The 27,291-nt window shown below is 35.9% G+C and overlaps 1 pseudogene; it reads left to right on the forward strand.

Moving 5' to 3' along the window:
* On the forward strand, positions 1–26,609 carry LOC115414864 (uncharacterized; annotated as a pseudogene).
* Positions 26,610–27,291: the final 682 nt, after the last annotated feature.

Raw genomic sequence — 27,291 nt, forward strand, 5'->3', positions numbered from 1 at the left:
ATGGATATTGAATATTTTGATGAAAGTAATGCAATTATTTTCAATTAAGTGGACTGTAATTCATTCATTTCCATCTAGATATAGTAATTATGTTAACGTATATTCCCTAATGTCATTTATTTTTGCATCCTGTCCATATAGAGAAACTGTGCAATAACTCCAACTTAATTCAACTTAAGTGAGCAGTGAAATCAACCTGTTTGTATACATGCACAGACTCACTTCAGGCCAGATTACAAGGCTCCTCCACACAATTACCTCCATCAGGCTGTAATCGGATCCACCTGTGTGTGGCTGTATTTGTGGAGCAGCAGCCTCCTCTACCTCCACTCCACCCACCAAAAAGACACACAGGCCTGTATTTCCAAACATAAACTTCATCAAAAGCAGCAAAAACAAGGACTCTAAGTTCACTGCTTTCTTGTGAAATGGGTCACGGATTTAGACTGGGGTATGTAGTTTTACATTTATCTGCTGGTTTTGTTTACATATCAGATTTTAGTTCCTGCTCCAATGAAAATAATGTCTGTTTTGCAGGTGTTTTATGCTCCTCGTAGCTGCAGTAATCACAGAGGCTCAAAAGACACCATCTATAAGTACTTAGTTTTTACTTTCCTATTGTTTTTAATGCATTTATCATATACTATCATGCATTTTAACTTGCTTATTCTCATAAATATCCAGATATCCATTCAAAATGCCTGGGTAATATCATGCGTGTTGACGTTGGACCCCTCAAAGGGAAAATCCTTGAAGTCTCCGGTGTGATTAGTAAGTTAATGTCTGATCTGTTATTTAACCCATAAAGACCCCGTGTTACTTTTCTGGTAGTTCTCAAATGGATTTTTCTCTATTTATTTAACCTTTAAGTGATTTATCACCATTTTATTATAATATTATCCTCTGCGTTTTGCATTTTTCACTGTAAATTTATATTTTCCTATGTTTAATTTGGATGTTCATGAAAACTCAGTAAATTCAAAGGTTATTATATCAAAACTTTGTATCAAAAATTGAAGAAAAAGTGACTTTTTCAGCTAATATTTTATTAACTGAACATAAAACAAGCATCTCCATTTGCCGTCATTGATCCAACTCCATGGGTTTTACTGGTGAATCAATGCTGTAGAAGATGACGGTGTTTCCACGGTAACTACAGAGCCTCTGAACATCCAAATGGGTCATATCTGATGACCATGAAAAGATGACAAACTGTACTTTACACCAATTATTTACATGTATTGACAGGATGAATGGATCAGCAGATATTAAAAATTTTAGATCAGTAGATGGTTTTGTTTGTTAGTGGATGTTTGGGTCTTTATAGGTTTAAAAAAAAAAAAAAATCCTATAACTTTTCTTAACTTATGTTTCCTCCTTAGATAACTCTGTCATCCTGGTAACACCACGTTTAGCATCTTACTGTGGCTTCAGCATGAAGATCGACCCGCTGGGAGACGCCATAGTTTACGCCTCCCTCCAAAACTGCTTTGCTCTAAATGTGGTAACAATCCAGGATGTATTTAAGTTTTATTAAGGGCATCCCCTGGAGATGCACTCTGTCCTTACCCCGCCCCCCAAAGGGGAGGCAAGGGGTATTGTTTTTGTTCAGTTTGCCTGTTTCTTTATTGTTAACATGAGCAGCAAAACTATTGGTTCAATTCATACCAAATTAGGTTTATAGATTGCCCATGAGCAAAATAGATCCCATTACATTTTGGGAACAGTAGGTCAAAGTTCAAATTTTTAATGAATTTTTAAATTTTTTTTTTATCCCATTTACTTATAATGGGAAAAAATTTCAAATGTCTGCAGCAGCAAAACTATTGGTTGAATTCATACCAAATTGGGTTTGTAGATTGCCAGTGACCCAGAATATATGTGATTACATTTTGAGAACAGTAGGTCAAAGTTAAAATTTTTTTTACAAATTTTTTTAAATCTTTTTTTCTCCCATTTACTTATAATGGGCAAAATTTCAAATGTCTGTAGCAGCAAATTGGTAGCAAATTGGGTTTATAGATTTCCTGTGACCAAGAATAGATCTGAATACATTTTGGAAAAAGTAGGTTAAAGTTGAAATTTTTAATGAATTTTTGAAATCTTTTTTTCTCCCATTTGCTTATAATGGGTGAAATTTCAAATGTCTATAAAAAATACCAATTTTATTTCAATTTATTTCAAACTTGGCACATATAGAGGCAGTTGATGTGCTGACATCAGCACATGCATAGACATGATGACATCAGCTGGATCGATGCCAAAATAAGCTACAATACATGTAAGGGGCGGGGTTTGTTGTGCCTGGCACCATTCATTGTGCAAAAAATTTTCAATAAAATGTTTAAAGTGTTAACATGTTAATTTCTATAATGTACATTGTGTATGATATGTTACTATCACTTCAGATTCCAAATTATACATCCATGTAAATGACAGTAACAAAATGTTGTAGATGTAAATTGACGTATGAAGCCTTTATTTTATGTTTGGGTTTTTTTTTTTTTTTTTTTCAACTAAAATATTCATTTTTAACAATGCTGTGGCCATTAACTAAATCACACAGGAAATTTTTGCGCTCATGTAAACTGAAAAAATAAAAAGTGGCAACAACAAATATATTATGACTGTATATTGACAGCTGATGGGTATATTTGTCTGTCTATAAAAACATCAATTTTGTTTCAATTTACTTCAGACTTGGCACATATATATAGAGGCAGTTGATATGCTGACATCAGCACATGCATAGACATGATGACATCAGCTGGATCGATGCCAAAATAAGCTACAATTCATGCGAGGGGGGGGTTTGTTGTGCCTGGAACCACTTGTTTTAAGGAGATCCTGTTTTTATTTTATAGTATTTTTTTAAGAGTATAGTTCTGAGGAGCAGCTCTATAATGTGGTGATCATTCCCAGTTTAATTTCCTTTTGTTTGCAGGAGGATAAAGTGTTCAAAACAGTGTTAAATCTTCGGCTGTATGGGAACCAGATGGTTGAGGACGAGCTGTACCAGGTGGCTGAAACCTGCTACTACACCGACTGGGCTGCAAGGGAAATTATCTGTGACCGCAACTATATGGAGGCAAGTGAACGCAGCAGGACTTTAGGGGTCATGTTCCAGTCTATTTGACAAGTGACTTATGTGTCATATAAGCATCGAGGTGGTGCATTTAATGTCACTGCAGAAGAGAGAGGGAAAGATGGATCAGCTCTTACAGAGTGACCTCATTTCTAGGGTCTGTGTAAGAGGGCAGCTCCAGATGATTATATCCTCCCGAAAAGCCCCCTGTCAAAGGTTAATGCAAAGTTTGGTGATCCTCGACGACTGCAGAGGTTAGAGGAATCCATTTGACATTTTGGGATGTTTTATTTTTTCTGTAAACTGTCCTTTTTTTTTTTTTTTTTTTTTTTTTTTGCCATTTAACTGTGTTTTCAATGTTGTGTCACAGAAACGACCCATAGACAAAGGATTCAAGATCACAAAAGTTGTGTTTTTCACCCCTGAGGAGAGATAATGGAAGTGACTGAAGCTCAGAGGGCAGGTTATGAAAATCGCAAACACTCCTACAAGGCTGACTCTGAGAAGCTCTAAGACTGCACCAGAACGTACATCCAGCAAGTAAGTCCTTCTCAAACAGCCACGGTCTGAGTTCACTACCCGGGCAAGTCCCTGTTGAATAAAATTTATTCATTTTGAATATTAGCATTTAAAATCATACAACAAGGGAAAAACAAAAGAAACATAGTTGCAAAGGAACAGGATGAAGTTCAACTTGTATACTCCCGCCCCCTTACCCCATCCCTTTTACTGACCATAAATTCCCATGTCAGCTCCTCAAAATCTTATACAAATCAAATAGATTCTGACCAGCCCTGCACAAAACACAAAAATGTTATACATGTATGTAAAAAAAATAACTCTGTCCATTTTCAAAGCAATAACCCACATATCAAAAGTCAACTCTGTCCATTTCATAACAGAACTAGAAGCACTCGGAGAGCGCAGACCTCCACCAAGGCTGATCAGTGGCCCCCCACCCCCGATCACCACCAAAATTTAATCATTTCTTCCTTATCCATTTCCAACAAACCCTGAAAATTTCATCCAAATCTGTCCATAAACTTTTTGAGTTATGTTGCACACTAACGGACAGACAAACAAACAAACCCTGGCAAAAACATAACCTCCTTGGCGGAGGTAATTACACATCAAAAATAAACTCTGTCCATTTCATAGATATAATACACATTTAAAAAAACTGTCCATTTCATAACAGAATTACTTATCAAATGTAAACTGTCCATTTTATGTCAGTATTACACATATAAACTAAACTCTGTCCATTTCATAACAGAATTACACAGAAAAAACAAGAAAAGCACTTGGAGAGCGCAGACCTCCGCCAAGGTTGATCAGTGGGCCCCCCACCCCCACCCCCAATCACCACCAAAATTTAATCATTTCTTCCTTGTGCCAGTATCAACATTTCCTGAAAATTTCATGAAAATCCATCCATAACTTTTTGAGTTATCTTGCTAACCAAACAAACACACACGCACACAAAGCAAAGGAAATCACAATACCCCCTGGCGGAGGTAATTACACATAAAAAATAAACTCTGTCCATCTCATAACAGAATCACACATAAAAAATAAAATCTGTCCATTTCATCACAGCATTACACATCAAAAATAAATTGTGCCTATTCATAACAGAATTACACATCAAAAATAAATTCTGCCCATTTCATAACTATAATACACATATCAAGAAACTCTGTCCATTTCATAACATTCTTACTTACCAAAAGTAAATTGTCCATTTCATGTCCGTATTATACATCAAAACAAATGCTTTTTCATAACCAGACTTACACATCAAAAAAAATTCTGTCCATTTCATAACTCAATTACACATCAAAATAAATTCTGTCCATTTCATAACTCAATTACACATCAAAAATAAATCCTGTCCATCTCATAACATTATTACTTATCAAAATAAACTGTCTATTTCATTGCTATAATACACATATCAAGAAATTCTGTTCATCTCATAACATTATTACTTGGCAAAAGTAAACTGTCCATTTTATGTCAGTATTACACATCAAAAACAAACTCTATTTCATAACAGCATTACACATTAAAAATAAATTGTCCCTTTCATAGCTATAATACACATACTAAAAAAACCTGTCCATTTCATAAACATAATTACGTATCAAAAATAAACTGTCTTTCATGTCAGTATTATACATCAAAATAAACTCTGTCCATTTCTTAGTCCGTTAGATTAACTTACTTCTTGCTTACACTTGCAGCCGCTAACTCACTGCATTTGGGTCAAACACTGTGATCAGGCTGCATTTTAAACTGATTACCTTGTCTTGAATCCAGTTGGCACAGTAAAACCCATTAGCATGCTACTTGTTTTATTACCATCCGCCATTAGTTTTAATTAAACATCCTTTTTCCTAACTATGCATGAAAATTATGACAGGAAAACATTAAATGTGATGGTTTCTGGAAGTAAACACCAACATTTATTGGAATTGTTGTGTAATGCGTGTGCCCTCAGGTAAAAGGAGTGAATATGATCGTGCTAAAAACATCTAACGGTCTTTGAGAAGAAAATGGCAGATGACTCAAATCGATGCCGCAGCTGCTTGTCCAATACAACAAGGTAATGAAAACAACTGAAGGTCCTTAAATCTCTCACGCATCCTCTTTAATTGATGTTATGTGTGTGTCACTTGTGTCCAGGTAGCATTTACTTCACTCCGTACACAATCATCTGGTTCCTGCCCAAGTTCATTGAACCGCTGATTTCCACCAACCAGCCCAGACTGTTGGAGGTGTTCGTGGGCATCGACGGGCACAGGCTCAGGTCTGCCGAGATAGCCGCCAGAGGATACGCCATAACTGTCACCGACCTACACATCATCGTTCATATCCTGTGGGGGCCGTCGGTGGATACTTTAAGGTCATGCACACTCCTATTCAACGTTTTAGCAATTTACTGTGAACCCGTTTACATGACCGTAAAAATCTGATCACTGGGAGGATTCAGATAATTATAGAATCAGATCTGATGCATTTACATACACTTCAGAAATGTGGTATTTGGAAAACTACGGTGGCCCAGAGGTGCAATAGTCCAAAAAATTATCAACTACAAGAAAAAAAAAAGACAACAGCCCCAAAAATTGTCCGCTATAAGAAAAAAAAAAGAGAGAACAGCCCAAAAGATTGTCTGCTATAAGAAAAAAAAAAACCAGCCCAAAAATTTATCTGCTATAAGAAAAAAAGAGAACAGCCCAAAAATTTATCTGCTGTAAGAAAAAAAAAAACAGCCCAAAAATTTATCCGCTATAAGAAAAAAAGAGAACAGCCCAAAAATTTATCTGCTATAAGAAAAAAAAAAAACAGCCCAAAAATTTATCTGCTATAAGAAAAAAAGAGAAACAGCCCAAAAATGTATCTGCTATAAGAAAAAAAAAAACAGCCCAAAAATTTATCCGCTATAAGAAAAAAAGAGAACAGCCCAAAATTTATCCGCTATAAGAAAAAAAAGAGAACAGCCCAAAAATGTATCTGCTATAAGAAAAAAAAAACAGCCCAAAATTTATCCGCTATAAGAAAAAAAGAGAACAGCCCAAAAATTTATCCGCTATAAGAAAAAAAGAGAACAGCCCAAAAATGTATCTGCTATAAGAAAAAAAAAACAGCCCAAAAAATTTATCCGCTATAAGAAAAAAAGAGAACAGCCCAAAAATTTATCCGCTATAAGAAAAAAAGAGAACAGCCCAAAAAATTATCCACTGTAAGAAAAAAAGAGAACAGCCCAAAAAAATTATCAACCATAAGAAAAAAGAAAGAGAACCCAAAAAATTATTCACTATAAGAAAAAAAGAGAACAGCCCAAAAAAGTTATCCACTATAAGGAAAAAAAGAGAACCCAAAAAAATGATTTTGCTCTAAGAAAAAAAAGAACAGAAAAAGTGGATTTTTTTTTTTTTCCTCAGAGTGGATTATTTTTTGGGCTGTTCTCTCTCTCTCTTTTTTTTTTTTTTTTTTTTCCTTAGAGCAAATAATTTCTTGGGGTTCTCATTTTTTCTTATAGTGGATAATTTTTTTTGGGCTGTTCTCTTTTTTTTTTCTTAAAGTGAATATTTTTTTTGGGTTCTCTTTCTTTTTTCTGATAGTGGATAATTTTGGGGGGTTGCTCTCTTTTTTTTCTTATAGTGGATAGTTTTTTGGACTGTTCTTTTTTCTTATAGTAGATTATTTTTTTGGGTTGCTCCTTTTTTCTTAGAGTGGAAATTTTTTTGGCTGTTCTCTTTTTTTTTTCTTATAGTGGATAACTTTTTTTTACACTGTTCTCTTTTTTTTTTTTCTTGTAGTGGATAATTTTTTTGGGCTGTTGTCTTTTTTTTTCTTATAGTGCATAATTTTTGGGCTGTTCTTTTTTTTCTTAGAGTGGATAATTTTTTGGGCTGTTGCACCTCTGGGCCACTGCAGAAAACCCTGGTTTATGTGTTTCAGTCCATTTATCAGTTATATTTCAGAGTATATAGTCGCCTTTCCATGGACATCTGTGCAAAACTTTACCAATATTTACTAAATGTCGAAAAAACAGAAGTGTGTAGTGTTCATTTTTCCATTAAATCACAAATGCGATGATTTGTTTATTTATTATCACAAGATGACACAAGAAGTCATTCTGTAAACATGGTAATGAACGTAAATATAGTGTTGATTTGCAGATATATTCATTATTATTATATATACCCCTCTATCTCGTACTAAATTAAAAAATGATTCAGTTTCCTGGTGTGTCCACACATACCCGCGACATGTTTCTTTTAAAATTCTTCTTCTTCACTTGTAACATCGTCAACATCCATTTTTTTTCTTTTTTTTTTTTTTAAATTCATGTGGACTCTAGTTGCAGAAAAAGGTCTTTCCTTTTAGTTTTGTGTGCTATAACATTGCGCTACGCCCAAAAAACCACCTCTTGCCAGTGCAGAAACTTTATCGAAAAATTAGTTTTGCCGAAATTGTCATTTTTCCATTAGGGAAATTTTTATGTGCAAGTTATAGTCACGCTATTTGAGGGTCAATGGAAAAGGACTAATAACTCAAACTCCTGTTATTTTCAACACATTTGTCTTCCACTCATGTTGTGACAACATGACTTTCATTTTCTGCTTATTTTTTTTCTGTTTTTACATTTGAGCAGCTGTAAAAGAATGAAATAAATCAGAGTAATAGGTACATTCACAAAGAAATCAGAGTATTGAGGAGAAATCCAGGTGTGTTTTATCTGGCTTCTCATTATCAGATTATGGTTATCTGATTAATCATATCACATTGTGCTGTTACATGATCATTTAAATAATCTGATGACTCCATTAATCAGATTGGATTTTTTGTGTGAATGTAAACGGGTATCTTTAGTAAACCCTCCATGAGCTGCACATTGATCCTGATTTTTTTTTTTTTTTTTTTTTTTTTTTTTTGCTTCTTCAGGATGATCAGCCTTTCAAGACTTACACAATTGAGCCGATGCTTGAGTTGCTCTGGACTGAGGGCACCACCCTCGAAAACACACGATACAAAGTCCTCTTCCCAATAACGATCCCAGTCCCACAAATTGTTGACAGTAAGTTTTGTACATGTGCAATCCACCATGTTATTTACACTCACTTATTGTGTAAGATTACATCTACACCAGGGGTGTCAAACTCATTTGAGTTCAGTTCCATATTCCACTAAATTTGATCTGAAGTGGGCCTGGACCAGTAAAATAACCTATAAATAATGACAACTCCACATTTTTGTCTTTGTTTTAGTGTTAAAAAAAACTAAACATTAAATCTGAAAATACTTACTTTTATAAACTATCAAAAAAAAAAAAAAACCCTGAAAAAACTGAATTTAAATTAAAAAAAAAAGTAAGAAAATTTAGTGCAATTTTAACTATTATTCTTCAACTCATCATTTGTCCATGTGCATATGGATCAGATCTACAAAGACACTAAACACTGAGGAACAGGCAGAAAAATTGTTAAAATTGTGCAGAATTTTCTTTAGACATTTCAGGTTGTTCATATTTGTTCAGGTTATTCACATTTTTATTGTTTCAGGAGAGTTGTAAATGTAAATATTTTCATAATTTAATGTTATTTTTGCACTCAAACAAAGAAAAAAAATTAAGTTGTCAATTCTAGAGTTTTTTGGCTTAATTCAAGATTTTTTTTTGCTAAATTTGAGATTTTTTTTTTTTTTTTTTTTTGGCTTAATTCAAGGTTTTTTTCTTAATTCAAGCAATATTTTTTTTTTTGCTTAATTCAATTCAAGACTGTGGAATTTTTGCACTTGGCAAAAGCATCCCAGGGGCTGAACTGGACCCTTTGGCGGGCCCATTTGGTCCCCGGGCCACATGTTTGACACCCCTGATCTACATGACAGACCAGGGGGTTGAAATTATTTTAGTTCAACAGCCTCATACCATCCAATTCAATCTCAAATGGGTCGGACCAGTAAAATAATGACACTGAAAAAAGTAAAATTACATAATGAAAATGTTTACATCTATAAAGTATCCTTCAAAAATTTTAAAAACATGAACAACCATAAACAACCTGAAATTTCTTTAAAAAAAATGGTGCATTGTATTTTAACAATATGTATCTAACTTATCGTTTACACTTGTACATTTACAAATGCACAAAACATTTAGTAACAGGTAGAATTTTGTTAAAATTGCACTATTTTTCTTAAGACATATCAGGTTGTATGTGGCTGTTCAGGTTATTCACATGGATCAATTTTGGCCCACGGGCCGTATATTTGACACCCCTGCTGTAGACCCAAAGCATTTCGGACAAGTGATTAATTTTGCGAAAAGATCCTTTTTTTTTTTTTTTTTTTTTTTTTTATTAATGCAAATCATGATCGTATCCTTTACCTAAACCTAACTGAAGTGACAAACATTCAGCGAGTAAGATTTAGGAAGATCAGATTTGCATAAATATATAAATTTGTTTTATTTAACAGGGACAATGTAAAAAAAAAAAAGGCAAAGCAAGTTTATTTGTATCGCACATTTCAGCAACAAGGCAATTCAAGGTACTTCACACAGGACACTGAAATACAACAGGGAAAAAGAAACTCATTTAAAACATAAAGAAAACTGTAAAAGGTGATTTAAAAACAGCAAGTAAGAAAAAAACACAAAAAATCCAAAAATATAAAAACACACATATTAAAGTAAGAGTTGCAGTGCAGAGTTTTGAAGGAGAATATAAAATGTAAAAAGTCAAAAGCCTTTTAGTCAAAGGCAGCAGTGAACAGGCGAGTCTTTAACTTTGACTTAAAGAACTCAGACTCTCAGCAGACCTGAGATTTTCTGGTAGTTTGTTCCAGATATACAGAGCATAGAAGCTGAACGCTGATTCTCCACGTTTAGTTCTGACTTTTGGAACACAGAGCAGACCTGCACCAGACCACCTGAGTGGTCTGGATGGTTCAGACTGGACTAGAAGGTCTCTGGTGGATTTTGGGCCTGAACCATTCAGTGCTTTATATGCTAGCAAGACAATTTTAAAGTCTGTTCTCTGAGAGACAGGGAGCCAGTGTAGAGACCTCAGAACTGGACTGATGATTAAAAACATTAATTTCATGGGATAAGATTTGTAGCACCGTAAATTCCATTTGTGTTTCTGGGCAGGTGAGGACAAAGACCAAATATATGCAACATCCAAAGTAGCTAAAAATTTGGGAGGTCAGACCCACCTCATGTTTCCACATGACTGTACATATACACTACCCAGACTATCCTGGCAGCATAATTAAAGGTGATGGTCATAAAAGTTTGTCTGATGTTTAACCCTTTCATGCATAGTGGTCACTACAGTGGACAGTTTATTCTCCAGCTGTTCTCTGTATATTCACAGGTTTTGTTGTTTTAGTTGCTATATCAGCCGACACAATGGACACTCATGCATTATCCCATACACTCACATTCATACCGTTACTGTAACTTCGCTGTTCTTGATAAACCTGATCTGCACTAACATGTTTTAGTGCAAATCAGTTGCTAATTGTTATAAGACTGTAATTAAGTTTTGTTTTTTTTGCATATTATCTCCACGAAGTGAGTAACTACTAGTATTAGAGTATGTTAAATATGAGACGGCATCAGATTAGCTACGTTAAAAATGTTAATTTCATAGTTTTCACACAGTTTATCACTTTCCAATCATAGGTTTTAAATACATGTTTCTTTGCTTCAAAAATTAAACACATGGTTTTTGTAACTCCATGACAAATAGGTTCATAAAAAAATTCAATCACATGTTATTTTCATGCCTAAAGAGGAATAAAAGCAATCAGGAAAAAAACATCTTGACTAAGGTTTCTCATAATTCATGCATGAAAGGGTTAATGCTGTCATCCGAAATGCATTTAGCCTGATGAAAAAACACATGGCAATGTAGACATGTTTTCAGACGTTCTGGGAACTGGTTCCATTCCTTAATGGTTTTTAAACATGTTGACTGACTTCATAGTGTCTAATTATTTGAAACATAACAAACTTTACAATTGACATAATTCAGTTTTTTGCCTTTATTCTGAAATGGATATAATTCCTTAAATCCATGTCTTGGCTAATGAAAGAATTTCCTTGTATATTATGTTAATGGAAGATATGAGCTTTTAGATACGTTTAATATCCATAAACCTGTTGGTATTTTTGTCACAATATTTACTAGTAGGTGTTTATTCTTCCAGTCACAAATGTACACTACTTTTTTTTTGATAAATCATATTACCAGAGAGGATCTTGTCTCTTCTCTGGCTGAGCATAAACAGAATCTGTGAGTCACAACCTGCAGGAACAAAGCACTAATTAGATTGACTTTTGGAATCGCTGTGTTGTCCACGGGCTCCCCATTAAATTGTCTTATATCTGCACATCCCACTCTTAATGTGACAATGCTTCATTTGGACAAAGGCCTAATTTAGAATATCCAAATGGAATATGCTGTTTACATGATACCTGTCAAATTAATACCTGAGTATAATTACATTAATGTAAGTGGGCATGTTTTCATCACCTTTAGAAAGACTTGGAGGGGATTCATTTCTTCTAGTTTTCCTTCTCCCTCTGTTTTCTGTTCATATGGGTGGTAAATGACAGTGTTGTACATTCCCTCATTAGCTCTGTTTTAGAGTTAATCCAGGATGGACAAACCATACACTTGCCCAAATGAAATATAAGTTTTTGCAGCCACTGTAGGTGAGGTTGGGGGGAATTTTTAGCTGGTTGCAGTTTGCATCTTCACCACTAGATGGCACTAATTACATGCTGAACCTTTTGATAAAAAACTGAAATAGAGGTTTTTTCCAGTAATTGAACCCTGCTATATCAGGAGAAGTTCCTTGTCAGAATGGCCTGTAATTCTTTCTCTGACTTATAATACAGCATTGAGGACTTGCAGCTGATGTCACTGGTCATGTGATTGTTGTTTACACCGCCATATTGGAAGGCATGCTATCTGGATCCAGAAAGTCAGAACTGTTGCTTTATATCGTGTTTTTGTTTGGACTCATGTTTGCGTGTTAGTGATTTATTCCGAACATGCAATGAAATTTAACATATATGCACTTGCAAACATATATAATAATACAAATATCAAAAATCATAACAATCTTAGTCAGAAGAAAAGCGCATAATTCCATTTAACATGCCCGAAAAGGGGTGGGAAGAAGTATAATTATTGTGTTATGTTTGCGTGTTTGTTATTTTGCGAGTATGTCTGCTTGTGATGAAGGCACCATAGATGAGTTTCAGTGTTTACTAACAACAGTGATTCGGTGCACAACTCGGAGGTAAAAACATGAGTAACCAGCTACCGCCGGCTCACATCAGCCGCGTGCACCTCCAGGCTCTGCCCCGGAACTGGTGAACAGAGCCGATAGGCTAGCTCTAAAACGGTCCATTAACTGTCTCTGTCCAAAAGCCGATCCCATCTTCTCTTTCACGGCCGCATAATTTGACTGACTGCACGGGAAGGCTGTCCATAGTAGAAAAGCAGACTGTCCAAGACGGGTGGGCAGTATTGTCACCAGTCTCCAGCTGAATCACTGGGTCGCCCACTGTAGCTCTACGCCACTTCCAGCGTGAGGAAACTCTGGCTGCCATCGCCGACAAAAGGGAGCAGGTAGATCCACAATCACTCGTCTCTATAGGTGATAGTCCAGGGAAGCCTCCTGGTAGTTTAAAGGGGTTCTCATCACCGGTACCACATGATGGACAGTTCTTTTTTTCCACGCCGCTAAGCACAACAGGCACGCAGGCTAACTATACTGAGAAACTACACTAACTGCGATAATAACTATGAACAGCGGTACGGCAGAGCAGAACCACCGCTGCCGCCAATGGAACCAAGCGGTCTTTATGCCTAACTTATAATTGGTGAAAGCTAAGTAATGAACAGCACACAGGAGTTTAGTAGGGCCATCGTTTTAACATGTTGTACGATCCAAGAAGCTTGCCTACCAATATGGCGTAGGGATGCACCGATACGAGTATCGGCATCGGCTCCGATACTCAGTGTGTGTACTTGTACTCGTTAAAAGACATCCGATACAAATGCACCGATACCACTTACGGCCCGAGTGCCATTCACCAGTTTCAGTGCAGCAGATACGAGGAGGAGGAATAATGTGGAAGAGTGTGGCGATTTAACCAATAAATGACGGTGATAAAAGTAACGCTGACTGCAAGTAATGTTAAAGACACAAACAGAATACGGACACATCGTTCTGTCTGTCCTCTGCGTACATTCCATCTGTTTTCCAGGTGCTCCACAGATGTGTAAACAGAATGAGAACACCAGCGGTGTAGGAGCGGTGCGGACCCCCACCAGCAGAAGTGAAAACGAAATTATCACTCATTTCTCTTTAACCTACCTGCTGAAGCTAAGCTTTTAAACCTTACCAGCGGAAAACGCTGCAATATTAGTATCACATTAGTGGTTACCTCTGTCATCTCCATGTTTATTACTGACTTTCTTCTTCTTCTTCTCAAAAGTTTACTCTTCTTCATGGTATTTGTCCAGTATGGTTAAGAGTGGCACCCCCTGGTGGCTTAATTGACAAACGCTCATTCCAACCAATTAAATGTCAGTAGCAGCACTTTGTTCCAGTCAGACTAATGACAACGACAAATAAAGCACATTTACAAAAGAACTAAGCAACTGGAATGGGATTAAGTACCTCATATCGGGTACTCGGTATCGGCAAGTACTCAAATGTACGTACTCGTACTCGGTCTGGGAAAAAGCAAGTATCGGTGCATCCCTAATAAGGCGTCGTAAACAGGAAACCACGTGATCATGTGAGGTATGTGCAAAACCTCAATAACTTTAGAACTCTTCATGTGCATGTTTGTAAATGGCCAAACTCTTATATTTGCATCATGGTGAAAATTGACCTTCATATCCTTCTTTTCCCTATAGACACTGTTGCCAAACGAGCGGATATTTCAGGTGTTACTTGGGCCTTTTGGAGACGACGTGGCACTCATAAACATCACGTTCCCCTCTGGGGCTTGTCTGCGGCAGACTGCAATGTCAGAGGTTTTAACGTCCAGGAACCAGGTCCCACAACGGCAGCTTGAAGTTCTTGCCACTTCAAGTGCCCTTCACGGACCGTCTCGTCCTGCAGATGGGATTCTTCATCCTGGGAATGAACATTAGGACGTGTTTAATTCTGATCGCACAGGAAGCTGCTAATCTTCTCATTCCCAACAGAGAGGAAATGGATATACGGTCTACTCCCTTCATATGACCTTTGGGTTGATGGCCGCTCTGGCAGGACCGTTTTCATTCACTGCTCGTCTGGAGGCTCAATTATTGGACAAGGTTTGTGATTTCTTTATAGACAAGGTGTTTTGGAAGCTTGACATGGGGGATTTCTGTCTTTGTAGCACAAAATTTCCAACCCTTAGATGCACAAGTGGTGAAAAATGACCAGATGAAGTTGTTTTCTTGCAATATATGATAAATAAGATGAATCTTTGTCATTGCACCAACGTACAATGTACATAGTACAATGAAATCGTAGCACTGTGTCCCACAATACAAAAGAAGGCACACGGCAATAAAAATATGTAGAACAATAATAGAATTTTTTATTTATTTTTTATTTAACCTTTATTTAACCAGGAAGAAAATCCCATTGAGATTAAGAACCTCTTTTCCAAGGGAGTCCTGGCCAAGAGGCAGCACAACACATAGTTACAACATACAGTTACATTATACAGTGACAACATACAGTAATTTACCGCTGGGCCGGTTCCGGTGTGGGCAACAAACGTCGTAACTCCTCAAATAGAAGTTTCCGAAGGGAAGAAGGGAAAGGAAATGAGGTGCACAGCAACGGGAGACGAGCCGAGCCGAGTCGAACTGGTTCCACGTAGTAGAAATGCGGCAATAGAGGAATTAGTAAAGCGTCTTTAGTTTCACTTTCACTGTACGCCCCCCACCAGGCCTGGCATCATGTGTTCTTATTATTAGTGCATACTGTATATGTTATATTTTCTGTGCAGAGATGGAAATATAAAAGACAGTTAATGCAAACACACCTGTTTGTACCCTTTTATTCCCTCACCAATGAGAATCGATAAGAGAATCAATAAGGAATCGTTGATGAGCAATATCTATAATGGAATCGGAATTGTTAAATTCTTAATGATTCCCATCCCTAGTTGTCATTGTATGAGTATTGTTATTTTCTCCTTATTTGCATTTAAATCCTTATATTACTTCAACACTATCTGATATTATTACTGCATGTAACACAGTGAATGAATGTGTATTAACACTTTCCACAGATACAACTGCTTAATGTAAAAGCTGTGGATGTTTGGTTTGCAAAAAGCTAGAAGACAATTTTTCCAGTGTTTCATTTTTCCACAGCATCAAGATAGTGACACTTCTATGATAGAACATTTAATTTTGCATTTCTTTTCTGCATTTTTGCAACAATTCCTCTTCAACTAATAATATCCATCCATAAGCTGCAATGACGCAGATTTTTGTGCTTTGTCTTAAACCCAGATCATGTTTTAAATCACAGTATAATGTCTTAATCCCTTTAAATCCTTTTCACTTCATTAGAAACCAGATACTTTTCACATTGTCAAGATATTAAAAAAATATTTGAAATATGAAATCATTCTTTTGTGGACCAAAATATAAAACAAATTATTTTTTAACATGACAAACGTGACATAAAAACACATTGATTTTTAACACTGGTCATTTTTACCCATTTATGGAAGAGTGGAGGGTCCAGACACTTGTGCATCTAAGGGTTAAGTGAGCAGACGTGTCAGTTTATTTTATTGGAAAAAAGCTGCATGTATTTGTGGTTTTTCACGTGCCTTTCTTTCTCTGCAGTTTCTCGTTTATCTGGCAGCTGCGATCATGCAAACTTTTATGTCCTTGTGAAATACGGGACTCACGGCGCTCAGTTTCAGACTTTATTAGGAAAACGGACGCTGTCTCCAGATCTGGCTCAGCAGTACAACGCCAGGGAGAACGGAACACACTTCAGTGTAACCGTGCCATTTTCAGCCCCTGATGTCGTGTTTGAGGTACGGGTAACACTTTATAATAAGTACACACTATGAAGCATTAGTTAAGCATTAACAAATACTGAATTCATCCTTTTTAAGGCATATTTCTGACGTGAATACTCATTAGTATATGGTTTATAAGCACAGTTATAAATGTTTTAACTCCTCATTAATAAGAACATTAGTTATGGATTAACAAATACTGAATTCATCATTTTTAAAGCATATTTCTGACATGAATACTAATTAATATATGGTTTATAAGCACAGTTATAATGGTTTTACTCATCATTAATAAGCTCATCTACAATGTGCTTAATGATTATATTTTCATACTTTATAAATTATGGATTCAGCATTTAAATATTAGTATTGCATCACTTACAAACCAGTTATGATGTGCATTTATGCTCACACATACACTATTCAGACATGTACGAATGGTTAGTGAACATGTTAGTGTGTATTTTATACTAACTCACACATTTATTTCCCAATAGATGTCATATAAACAGTTATTAATACAGGAATTCATTATTTCAGGTAGTTTTAAAGCACTTACTACTCATTAATTAAGTCTATGGTGTGAGCTCTCAAAGTGTGCACTATCTATGACATATAAAGCATTTACAAATGAGATTTAAAGGTTGGCAATGCCTAAAGACTCACAAAAGTCTGAGTTATTCTTACAAAGGACAGACACAGCACATGGGATTATCAAACAAACTGCATGACTGAGTAATTATAATTATGAATGATGAGTAAAACATTTAAAACTGTGCTTATAAACCATATACTAATGAGTATTTATGTCAGAAATATGCTTTAAAATAATTAATTCAGTATTTATAATGCTTAACTAATGCTTCATAGTGTGTACTTTATATAAAGTGTTATCGAGGTATGGTCTGAATTTGCAGCAGAGAAAACCTCAAATCTCTTCAAAGAGTGGAGCTTCCCATCATGCTTTTCTCTACTTTCAGGCCGTTCAGGGGTCATCCATTCGGAGCAGACTCGATGTGACCCTGAGGAACCCACAAACCGGCAGACACGTCAAAGACTTCGCTCTGACCTGCCAGTTCTACTCAACTCTGACCGGTACGTTGTGAGCAAAATGAACCCCATCCTCCCTAAACACACAAACAATAGAACTAATCTCACCTTTTTCTTTTAGAGTGTTTCCCTAATGGAACCATTACGACTGTAGCTGTGAAAGTAGAATCAGTTCCCAGTTTGAATCCTGGTCAGCTGACCCTCAGAGACCCCAACTGTGGACCCCGATTCAGCGACGACCGCTTTGCATACTTTGTCTTTACCGCCAACTCTTGTGGAACAAAAAGAAAGGTGCTGCTGAATACCCTCCTGCTGCGACACATACTAAAAGTCAGGGGTTTTCATGAGTGTTTTTTTTTTTTTCCTCTTACCTTTACTGGAGATTTATCATGTTAACTTACCACCAAATGTTTCTGTAACATTGTACACCAAATAACCTTTCAGCTGTTGACATACAGTCATAGTATGTGTATTTTTACCCCTGTCCTCTAAAGGGGAGGCAAGTTTTTGGTTTGGTTTGTTTAACACTGTAGCAGCAAAACTATTGGTTGAATTCATACCAAATTGGGTTTATAGATTGCCCATGAGCAAAATAGATCCCATTATATTTTGGGAACAGTCGGTCAAAGTTAAATTTTTTTTATGAATTTTTAAAATCTATCTTTTTTCCCATTTACTTATAGTGGGCAAAATTTCACATGTCTATAGCAGCAAAACTATTTGTTGAATTCATACCAAATTGGGTCTATAGATTGCCAGTGATCTAGAATAGATATGATTACATTTTGGGACAAGTAGGTCAAAGTTCAAATTTTTTATGAATTAAAAAAAAAAAAAAGTTCTCCCATTTCTTATGGGTGAAATTTCAAATGTTTATAAAACATCAATTTTGTTTCAATTTATTTCAAACTTGGCACATATATAGAGGCAGTTGATATGCTGAGATCAGCACACGCATAGACATGATGACATCAGTTGGATCAATGCCAAAATAAGCTACAATATGTGTGAGGGGCGGGGTTTGTTGTGCCTGGCACCACTTATGCTAATTTTTCAATATAATATATGAAGTGTTAACATGTTAATTTCTATAATGTACATTGTATATGATATCTATTATTTCAAATTCCAAATTATACATCCATGTAAATGACAGTAACAAAATATTGTAGATGTAAATTGACATATGAAGCCTTTATTTTATGTTGATTTTATTAATTTATTTTTTCCAACTAAATATATTCGTTTTTAACAATGCTGTGGCCATTAACTAAATCACACAGGAAATGGTTGCGCTCATGGAAGCTGAAAAACAAAAAGTGGCAACAACAAATATATTATGACTGTATATTGACAGCTGATGGGTATATTTGTGTACAACAGGGGTGTCAAACTCATTTTCTTCCGGGGGCCACATTCAACCCAATTTAATCTGAAGTGGGCCGGACCAGTAAAATAATAGCATGATAGCCAATAAATAATGACAACTCCAAATTATTTTAGTGCAAAAAACAACATTCAGTTATGCCAGTATTGACATTTACAAACTATCCACATAAAAAGGATGTGAATAACCTGAAAAAATGGAATTTGCTAAGAAATATAAGTACAGTTTTATCAGTATTATGCCTCGACTTATCATTTATACATATGCATTACAGATCAGATCTACAAAGACACAAAACATTTAGAAACAGGCAAAATATTGTTAAAATTGCACTTAATTTTCTTTAGACATTTCCAGTTGTTCGTATTTGTTCAGGTTATTCACATTTTATTGTTAAAGGATAGTTTGCTAATGTAAACTTTTTCATAATTCAATGTTTTTTGCACTAAATCAGAGAAAAAATTGGTGTTGTCATTATTTATTGGTTTTTATATTATTTTTGAGTTTGATGCCTTTACTTGCACTTTACAAATTCATCCTGTGGGCCGGATTGGAAACTTTGGCGGGCCGGTTTTGGCCCCCAGGCCGCATGTTTGACACATGAAGTGTACATAACAGAAACATTTGGTGATAAGTTAACATGATAAAAAATGCTCACAAAAACCCAGGACTTTTAGCACTTTTCTCACAGGACTTTTCTCCTGCTACAGACTCTTGGCTCTGTATGAGAAATTAATTCTTCGTATTTTCTGTTTCCTAGTTTTTGCCAAATGTCATGAGGTACGAGAATGAAATCTCCCTGCCCAATTACCTTGAAAAACAGGATTCACAGAGCGAAGAGTCTGAATACGAGTGAGTTTTCAGCCAAAGGTTAAAACATACATTAATAATATGGCGCATAAACCGGTTTGATGTGTTGATTTCATGTTTTATGAGATTTTTTTTTTACTGCCTTTTTCAGGTTGAAAGTCATCTGTTACTATGTCGTCAACACAACCTACGCTTTGACCTTCCACACCAGAGCTCGCAGAAGTCAACCATATGCTGAAGCAGCAAAAGGGAAACTGCAGATCGCAATGAGACTTGCTTTAGGTGAGAAAACTAAGAATCCGACTGTTCTCAGAGCTGAACATTAAAGGGGCTGTTTCAAACTGTGTCTTATAGTCTTCATGTTCTGCATCAGCTGATAGAGCTGAACTCATGGCTTTAGTAGTTGTTTTTAAGGCCGAAAACAGCTGCAATAAAATCACAAATCACCAAAATATTGTGGCATGTTTGCCGCAGTGCATTATGGGTGGTGGGTATTTTGTTGTAAATGTGTTATTTTTATGTGCAAGGGTTGTTGTGTTGGGTATTAGTTTTGACTTAACATATGTATGGCAATGTTTATTGGCCTTTTTTTTTTTTTTTTAATATATTTTTGTAATTTGTAAAGTTGCACCCTGAGTGAGAGCCATAGGCAGAGCGATGGCTGTCCTGTTGTGATTATTGTATTTCCCATTTTCCTACTTGCTAAATTTAAAGCACAACTTGTGCTCATACTTGATACAGAGCTAACTTCCTATCAAACTGTCACCTACGCTACAATATCATAGTTTAGCCTAAACCAGGGGTGTCAAACTCATTTTAGTTCAGGGGCCATATTCAGATAAATTTGATCTGCTGTGGGCCAGACCAGAAAAATAACAGAATAACCTATAAATAATGACAACTCCACATTTTTGTCTTGTTTTAGTGTAAAAAACCCCATTAAATTATGAAAATACTTTATAAGCTATCAAAAAAAAACAAAAACCTGAAAAACCTGAAATTTAAATTTAAAAATGTAAGAAAATTTAGTCCAATTTTAACAATATTATTCCTCAACTTGTGTTTTGTCCATGTGCATTATGGATCAGATCTACAAAGACACTAAACACTGAGGAACAGGAGAAAAAACTGTTAAAATTGTGCTGAATTTTCTACAGACATTTCAGGTTGTTCATATTTGTTCAGGTTATTCACATTTTATGTTAAAGGATAGTTTGCTAATGTAAACATTTTCATAATTTAATGTTTTTTGCACTAAATCAAAGAGAAAAAATTGGTGTTGTCATTATTTAGGTTATGATATTATTTTTGAGTTTGATGCCTTTACTTGCACTTTACAAATTCATCCTGTGGGCCGGATTGGAACCTTTGATGGGCCGGTTTTGGCCCCTGGGCCACACATTTAGTGTTACAGGATAGTTTGTAATGTAAATATTTTCATAATTTAATGTTATTTTTTTTTTGCATTAAAAAAAAAAAAAAAAAAAATTAAGTTGTTAATTCTAGAATTTTTTTTTTGGCTTAATTGAAGATTTTTTTTACTTAATTGAAGATTTTTTTTTTTTTTTTTTTTTTTTTTTTGGCTTAATTCAAGATTTTTTAAACTTAACTGAAGAATTTTTTTTTTTTTTTTTTGGCTTGTTTGAAGATTTTTTTTCTTATTAATTGAATTTTTTTTGTTTTGTGTTTTGGCTTAATTCAGATTTTTTCCTTAATTAAAGCTAAATTTTTTTTGCTTAATTCAATTCAAGACTGTGGAATTTTTGCACTTGGCAAAAACATCCCAGGGGCCGAACTGGACCCTTTGGCTGGCCGCATTTGGCCCCGGGCTGCATGTTTGACACCCCTGATCTAAACTATGGATCAAATCCCACTGTATTCATCTATATAATGTAGATTATGAATAAAATCATGACTAATGAATAATGAACTTTGTTTTGAACAAAAAACAAAAGTGAACGAAAGGCTAAGAGAAACTACAATTGTATTTATTTATTTATGAGATTTATAAGTCTAAAAGTGATCCCAAGCAAAGTATTCTGGGGAAATCTAATTTTTAGAGCATTTTCAAAGAAAAAAAAATACTAAAGCAAGATAGAAATGAGTCTGTGTTTTTTTTGGGCCTCATTTTCCTAAAGTATCTAAAAACAAACTCTGGACTGTTTTCTATAATGAAGAAGAATCATCAGGAACTTTCATTTATGTATAAATTCAATCTTCATGATGGTAAATGAGGTCCATTGTGAACTGGGTCAGCATGGTTTGTCATATTTATAAAGTATGTCACCAAAAACAGAAGTTTGAGAATATTTACCAGAGCATCTTTAACCCTTTCATACATGGTGTCGCTCAGACTTCTTTATTTGCAATAAAATAATGTAGATATAGTACAACAAAATGAAAATTACTACGTGGATTGTGTAATTATTAATATAAATCTACTACAGCTACATTTACATAGTTGTCCTAAATCAGGTGTATGTTTTCTTTATAGCTTGAGGCTTTTGGATGCTGTTTAAAAAAAAAAAAAAAAAAAAATAATAATAATTAAAGTTGTGTTTAAGATACAAATGGTCGCCTGTAATCTATCTTCCCGACACCCAGGAAAGTAGAAGTTTTGGCTCTTTTACATTAGATAATTGTCTTGCTTGGAAACTTTTTTTTTCTTCATATTTTTTTTTTAATGGAATATCCTTTGTCTTCTGCAGGGGACAAGTTTTTCCACAGCTTTACTTTATAAAAAAAAAAAGGAAAATATATATTGGTGAATCTTAAGAGGATGTACTGTACATTTCACTCATTAATCCAAACTGACACATTTGTCGTTTTGGGGGGGAAATAACCATTCTTCATGCAAAAAGGCTTAAAATTAATCATCTGAATGTCCAAACTGCAGAAGTGGAATGTCTACTTGTTATTAAACTGAATCCCTTTTCCACTTTTCCACTGTGTCGCTGCAGATGACACATACAGCGCGTTTCACCAAGATGAGGACTATCCGTTAACAAAGTTCCTCCAAGAACCGCTGTATTTCGAGGTGGAGCTGATGACGCTGACAAATCCCCACGTATCCCTGGAACTGGAAAACTGTTGGGCAACGGCGGACAAAGACGGGACGTCCCAACCAAGATGGAACCTCATCATTAATGGGTAACGGTCACATGTGCAACAGGAGAAAGGCACTTGTTCAGCTAAAAAAAAAAAAAAAAAAAAACCTCATGTAGTCATTGAAACTCTCTTCCACTGCAGTTGTGTTAATCCTGTGGACCCGCATCAGGTGGTGTTCCATTCTGTTTGGGTTGATGCCAGAGTTAAGTATCCGTCTCACCACAAACGGTTCGAAGTCCGGACGTTTTCCTTCATGAAAGACCAAGATACCATGAGTCCACAGGTACTGAGCACAAACGTTAGAGCACAGGTGTCAAACATGCGGCTCGTGGGATGAATTTGTGAAATGCAAAAATTACACTGAAGATATTAAACAATCAATGGTGTCAAAATCATTTTAATTCAGGTTCCACATACAGTCCAATTAGATTTGAAGTGGGTCAGAACCAGTAAAATATTATCATAATAACCTATAAATAATGACAACCCCAAATTTTATTCGTTTTTTTTTTTTGGTGTAAAGTAAAATTACATGAAAATCTTTACATTACCAAACTACTTTTACAAAAAACGTGAATAACCAGAACAAATATGAACAAACGGAAATGTCATAAGAAAAGTAAATGCAATTTTACCAATATTCTGCCTGTTACTAAATGTTTTTTGTGATTGTAACGCACATGTGTAAATGATAAACTGATAAACCGAGGCAGAATATTGGTAAAATGTTAAAATTGCTCTTGTTTTTCTCAAGACATTTCAAGTTGTTCATGTTATTTAGAATTTTTTTTCCCAACTATATTTACTGAACATTTTCAATGAACACAACAGACATATCAATTTGTAACAGTCAATGCACAATCAAGAATGACATATCTGACTGTCAACACCCATCCCTTCCCACCCACCCAACCCACAGGCCAAAAAAAAATCAATCAATAAAAAATAAGGAAAAACATAAAGAAAAACAGAAACCATAAATAATGATAAAGGAACTCAAATTGTAAAAGTAAAAAAAAAAGGGTAGTATAGTACACAGAAATAAGAGAAGAAAGGAAAAGACTACACACAATTTCTCATTCCCTCCTTTCCCCTCTTAATGATGTTAATCATCTATATTCTGAGGAAAATCTAAGAATCAAAATACCGTAAAAATGGATCCCAAGTTGTATGAAATGATTTAATTGAGCCTCTAAGAGAGAATCTCAACTTTTCAACCTTAAGATTGTAAAGCACCTCACATACCCACTGGGCATATGAAGGGGGATGGGAGACCTTCCAATTAAGTAGAATCAACCTTCGGGCTAAGAGTGTGGTAAATGCTATAGCCCGCTTGTTATTTAGAATTTTAAGGAAACTTTGTAGATGTAAACCTGATCGTGATATAATTTACTTTTTCACTCTTATTATTTTACTTGTCCGGCCCACTGGAGATCAGATTGGACTGAATGTGGCCCCTGAACTAAAATGAGTTTGACACCCCTGCATTAGAGAGTTTTTAACCATTTAAACCAGGGATGTCCAACTCTGGTCCCCAAGGGCCATTGTCCTGCATGTTTCAGATGTTTCCCTCTTTCAGCACACCTGACAGTTGTTATCAGGCTTCTGCAGAACTTGATGATAGGCTCATCATGTGAATCAGGTGTGTTGGAAGAGGGATACATCTAAAACATGCAGGATACCGACCCTCGAGGACCAGGACTGGACACCCCTGCTTCAAACTCTGAGCCTAAAATGCTCCACCTAGACTTTTTTTTTTTTTTTTAACTACAAAAAGGTTCAAAATATACCGAGTGAGTCTGTTTGGCCATTATTCCAGAGTATGGACTTCTCCAAATCTTTCAAAATCTAGCAGTCATTTGCAATTTACTGCTTGTTATAGTTCTGCTAAAACAGCTTCTCCTGCTTCTAGTACAGGCATGAGTGAAACTACTGTAATGACCCAATAAAGCCTATAAAGCGCAATGTCTCAGGTTTCAGAAACCGTTGGAATTTTTTCATTTACACAAACAGTGAAAGTTACAGCTATCCATACTGTATATGTGCAGGTGTGTCAGTAGTCGCTTTTCCATTGACCCTCAAATTGGGCAAATATAACTTGCGCATAAAATTTTACCTAATGGAAAAATGACAATTTTACCAAAAGTCTTATTTTTCGATTATAAGTTTTTGGGCTGACGAGGTGTTTTTTTGGGTGTAGCACAATTGGTATATCACGAAAAACTGCAATAGAAAGACCTTTTTTTTCGCAACTAGAGTCAGGTGAATTAAAAAACTGGATGTTGACGGACGTTACAACAAATGAAGAAGAAACAGAAACATGTCGCAGTATGTGTGGACACACCAGGAAACCCACTCATTTTTGAATTTAGTACGAGATAGGGGGGTATATATATTATAATAATAATAATAATAATAATAATATAATAATATAATAATGATGATATCTGTAAATCAACACCATATTTACGTTCATCACCATGTTTATGGAATGACTTCTTGTGTCATTTAGCGATAATAAATCATTGCATTTGTGATTTCATGGAAAAACCAACATTATGCGCTTCTGTTTTTTCAGCATTAACTATTGGTAAAGTTTTGTGCAGATGTCCAATGGAAAAGCGACTAGTGATGACATGTCAGGTTTTAAAGAGTTAAAGCCAGTGGCGACTGCTCGTCTTTCAGACAGGGGAAGCTCATTGTCGGCTTACATTAAAAAAAAAAGTCAAGTTATTTAAACATAAATTCGGCCCTCTGTTCCTTTTCAAGAAAATGGTCAGTGACCTTATCGTACCAAGTAAACAAGAAAATGTTGAAATTGTTAAATTGAAACAAGGAAGTACAATGAGTGTGTTTTATTTACAGTGCAAGAAATGAACGAGTAATTTCATAGTGGTTTCTCTCTTGATTTCCCAGCAGAATGTGCGACGGTATTAAACTGAACCGTCAGTGAAGGTAGATCTGAAAATAGCTGTCAATCAAATGGGGTTCAGCCTTTCGACTGATCCTCCAATCAGCACGTGAAAGCCTGGCATCGCCTGAGCTCCGCCCACAGCTCCATTCACCCCCAGAGACGCCAGGCGTCCGGGGGCGGGACAACATCGTGGCATTTATCCAATTACCGTCCAGTTTAGAGGCAATGAAAACAACTGTTCCACTCAGTCCCTTTGAAGTGCATGGACGCTGAGCGTCTACGGGCAAATGCACTGAGCAGAGATCGAATGAGAAAACAGCGCAACGGGAATGTATGAGAAGAACAACATCGAGTCCGTTTTTGTGATAAAGCTGATTCTGAACGAACTCGTCTGTGAGATGAACGTGTTCTAACACATTTGTAGTCAATGAAATGTCAACACAACCGAACATATTTAACCATTTAATTTACGTAATTTTAGAGGAAGCTGAGCTTCCCTTGCAGTCTATGAGAAATCGCCTCTGGTTAAAGGTGTAAGCTGATCACAATGGTCATCGATGTGTTTCTGTCATAGATGTTCGTCCACTGTGATGTGGTGATCTGTGACTCCAGGAACCCTCAGGGTGGAGTGTGCAATGGCCAGTGTTCAAACCAGATGAAAGGTAATGGGTGAAATCTTCTTTCTGCATCTGTCTCTCAGGTCCAGTTCTTAAGAATGTATTTTTTCATTAACAGGTCAAAGACCAACTGCTTCACAAGTGAACAGTCAACCATGTGTCATCAGGACTAATTCGTAAAATTATCCATCCTGAATAAAAGTGATTTTTACAAGACCTCTACCTTTTGAAACCCAGTTCTTTACAGTCAAACTACTTTTATAATCTACACACTGGTTATGAAAGATGCTGATGGAAATAACAGAAGCATAACAATTCAATACTGCACTGTGTAAAACATGTTAGCGGTATGCTGTGCAGTTTATTCCCGGATGAGCATTTTAAGTCGTTGTGGCTTCACCGCAAGACATTACCATTGGTCATCGCACTTGACATGCTCTAAAAGCTCTTTGGAGGTATGAGTAAGAACAAGGATGACACTGCATCGAAGCTCATCCTGCTCGTAAACATCACTTATGTGACCACTTGGTTCACAAGGGTCTGGTGGACTAGGCCGATCCAGGTTTAAGTGAGTCTCAGGACGCAATCAGGGTCTGTTTAGAGGACAAGGTAGCAATAAAACCTCAATTTGACACCAGGTTCCAACTGTAGTATGTGCTGCTGCTATTGTTATTGAGGCATGCATTCTTTAAATCAGGGGTCTCTAACATGCGGCCCACCAAAGGTTCCAATGCGGCC

Source organism: Sphaeramia orbicularis, chromosome 24 (genome assembly GCF_902148855.1).
Source record: "Sphaeramia orbicularis chromosome 24, fSphaOr1.1, whole genome shotgun sequence".
NCBI lineage: Eukaryota > Metazoa > Chordata > Actinopteri > Kurtiformes > Apogonidae > Sphaeramia > Sphaeramia orbicularis.